Source organism: Engraulis encrasicolus, unplaced genomic scaffold, assembly GCF_034702125.1.
Source record: "Engraulis encrasicolus isolate BLACKSEA-1 unplaced genomic scaffold, IST_EnEncr_1.0 scaffold_31_np1212, whole genome shotgun sequence".
NCBI classification, from domain to species: Eukaryota; Metazoa; Chordata; class Actinopteri; order Clupeiformes; family Engraulidae; genus Engraulis; species Engraulis encrasicolus.
This window is the reverse complement of record NW_026945610.1, coordinates 899,378-902,812: the sequence shown is the minus strand read 5'-3', so window position 1 is coordinate 902,812 and position 3,435 is coordinate 899,378. Positions and strand designations below refer to the sequence as shown.

At 40.0% G+C, this 3,435-nt stretch overlaps 2 long non-coding RNA genes across 2 annotated transcripts in view; both read left to right on the top strand.

Annotated features, from left to right (window-relative positions):
• Nucleotides 1-319, top strand: part of LOC134443426 (uncharacterized) — a 676-nt gene extending 357 nt beyond the window's left edge. The window contains exon 3 of the long non-coding RNA XR_010033663.1: nucleotides 201-319. This is a non-coding gene — a long non-coding RNA (uncharacterized LOC134443426). The remainder of the gene's footprint in view (nucleotides 1-200) is intronic.
• A 139-nt stretch (nucleotides 320-458) lies between these two features.
• On the top strand, nucleotides 459-3,188 carry LOC134443425 (uncharacterized). Its single transcript, XR_010033662.1, has 5 exons — nucleotides 459-516; nucleotides 1,236-1,327; nucleotides 1,594-1,711; nucleotides 1,822-1,904; nucleotides 2,334-3,188. It is a non-coding gene; the product is annotated as an uncharacterized LOC134443425 (long non-coding RNA).
• The last annotated feature ends 247 nt before the right edge of the window (nucleotides 3,189-3,435 follow it).

Sequence of the window (3,435 nt, the reverse complement as noted above, 5' to 3'; positions counted from 1 at the left end):
ACACACACACGCACACACACACAATGAGAGCTGGCCTGATATTGTTCTTTGATTCTGTGAATGTGTATGGAATGCCTACAGTACTGTCTGGTGTCACTTCAGACAATTTTGCAACGGTTTACTGTATGTTCTGTCTATTTGTCTGCCAAACTCTCAAACTTGTTGTCTTTCTTTTTGTCTTCCTCTTTGGGCACCGGTAGGCACAGAGTCATTCCGGTAGGCACAGAGTCGTTCCTCGATGGACGTGATGACCTGGGACCAAAACCGCTTAATGTGTATGAGGCTGTGTCTGCATCGAGGGAAGAACCCAGCACTGAAATGTGAGTGTATGATCCAATAATTGTAAACATGGGTGCCAGTTGTACTATATATTTCACAGTAAAATCCCAATTACTATTACTCATAGTTATTCATTCTTTTTCTGCTGTAGGACACAAATGAAAGAAGATTACTTCTGCTCTGCTGGGTCTGTGACACTACTTATCCGAGGAGTCCTCAAACATCAGGATGTAGGAAGTAAGATCTTTTTTATGTCATGCATAACAGCCCATGCGTGCAAGCACGCGCGTGCACACACACGCACACGCACACACACATATGCTCATACACACACGTACAAAACATGCGGATGCACACCCCACTCTACACCACACACAACCTTAAAGGGACAGTTTGGTCAATTTCAACATGCAGTTGTAATGCTCACACTACCCTGGACTTGTCAGTGCCTGAGATTTTTTTTTCTTCTTCTTCAGCCGTTTCCGAGATCCTGGTCATTGTAATGGGGGCAGCTCTTGTTTACATTTCAAAAAAACATTTTTATTTATTCCCAAAAACATCCAAAAGGTTATAAAACGTCAGCAGACAACTAGCAAACAGCAGTACCTTTTGGGAAAATATTTGGAGTTGGCCTATGTTTCATTTTTTAAAAATGTAAACAAACGCTGCCCCCATTAGAATTGCTCATATCTCAGAAAGGGCTGAGCCGAAAAATGTGGCATCACAGGTACTGACAAGTCAAGGGTAGCGTGAACAATACAACTGCATGTTGAAATTGACCAAACTGTCCCTTTAAAGGAAAGTCCCTACTAGTTTCAACATCCAATTATATTGTTCTCACTACCACTGGCTTGTCAGGACCCAACAACGTTCAGGATAAATGTGTATGTCAACTGTATTGTAGGCCTATTACTTTAACCATGAAATCACAATAACTGCTTACTTTTTGGCTGTAGGACACAAGTAAAAGGAGAAGAATGCTGCTCAGCTGGGTCGGCGGTCACACTACTTATTCAAGAAGCTCTTGGATATCATCGGCATGTATAAAGTAAGTTTTTTTATATCAATGCACAACAGCAGGCATTAATGCACACACACACACACACACACACACACACACACACACACACACACACAATGAGAGCTGGCCTGATATTGTTCTTTGATTCTGTGAATGTGTATGGAATGCCTACAGTACTGTCTGGTGTCACTTCAGACAATTTTGCAACGGTTTACTGTATGTTCTGTCTATTTGTCTGCCAAACTCTCAAACTTGTTGTCTTTCTTTTTGTCTTCCTCTTTGTGCACTGGTAGGCACAGTCATTCCGGTAGGCACGGAGTCGTTCCTCGATGGACGTGATGACCTGGCACCAAAACCGCTTAATGTGTATGAGGCTGTGTCTGCATCGAGGGAAGAACCCAGCACTGAAATGTGAGTGTATGATCCAATAATTGTAAACATGGGTGCCAGTTGTACTATATATTTCACAGTAAAATCCCAATTACTATTACTCATAGTTATTCATTCTTTTTCTGCTGTAGGACACAAATGAAAGAGGACGTCTTCTCTGCTGGGTCTGCGACACTACTTATCCTAGGAATCCTCAAACATCAGGATGTAGGAAGTAAGATCTTTATATGTCATGCATAACAGCCCATGCGTGCACGCACACACACACACACACACACACACACACACACATACAAAACATGCACGTGCACACTCCACTCTACACCAAACACAGATAAACACACACAACCTTAAAGGAAAATCCCTACTAGTTTCAACATCTAATTATATTGTTCTCACTACCACTGGCTTGTCAGGACCCAACAGCCTCTTTTTTCCAGCCCTGTCCGTCATCTCATTCTAATGAGTGCATGATCTGTTTACATATAAAACAGACATAGCGTGTAGCACCCAAAATGCACATGCAGTCAAGTCAAAAATAACATATATATAATTTCCCTAAACCATATTTATGATGACTGAGATGGAAGAGCCATGTCTTAATCATTAACACTTTTCTTTTGTTTTGCTTTGCTTTTTCAAGACTTATGGTGAGATTCCAAGAGCCGCCATGAGGGATATGCAACCTGCAGCTTCACCATGCTTTTGGGAGATCATGTACTACGTGAACCTTGAGTATCTACAAGCCAGCTACTTTAAGTCCTTGAAAGGGTAGTGATGTCAATTCAAGCCAGATCACGAGACAAGGTCCTGTACAAACTGTCAATCTAAATGTTGCGACATCCCTGTCAGTTCTTTTGAACTGAATACATGCTGTGTTTGAAATATATTATTCGGATAACTCCCCATCAGGGAATACCTTGTCTGTTAATGACGGATGGACATGCCATTGACATGCCGTGCACACTTTGATGTTTTTTATTTTAATGTTTTCTATGTTTTCCAATGTTCTTTTTTATTTATGTTCTGTTATATGCTGGTTATGTAAGTACTGTATGGAATGTAGTGACTGTAGAGACCAAGACAAATTTCAACCTGGGGACAAAAAGTTCACACCACTCTGTTAGCGCAGTTATGGATGCACTGTAAATTTTGTAATTAACCAAAAGTACGGTGAGAAGCCTGTTTGTGCAGATGGACCTGCTGGCGGGCCTGTTTACTCATAGCTAAAAAGCAACATATTATCTGTGCAAAAGCACATGGGCTCTTCGAAAAGGGGTTAAACATTTTAATGTGCTGTTTTACAGTGTGCTATACAAAAGGTAAGGTGAAACTAAATTTTTGAAATTCTATAATTGTACAGTGTCACTGAAATCAAATGGTACATTGGTAAAACTGAACCATTTCCTTTAATCCCGTTTAGCAGAGCCTATGTTTGAACTATACTGTCACCAATATTGTAATGACTGAGTTTTAACCTGTTACTTAAGGCTCTTGGTAATGTAGTTGAGTCTTTTCAGTCATGAGTGATCAGTCTTGCTGATAACCCGTCTTTGCAAAGAGGCTACAAAGATGCATGTAAATTCAATTAAGGTTTTATTGCTCCAATGCTATCATGTGTTAATGCTACACTGCTGTGATTTGCATCTTTATAGTATACTTTTATGAAATGTATTGTTAATTATCTTCATTGTTCAGCAATAAAAAAAAAAGATCTGAAATATTATGCATTCTTGTATTTTGTT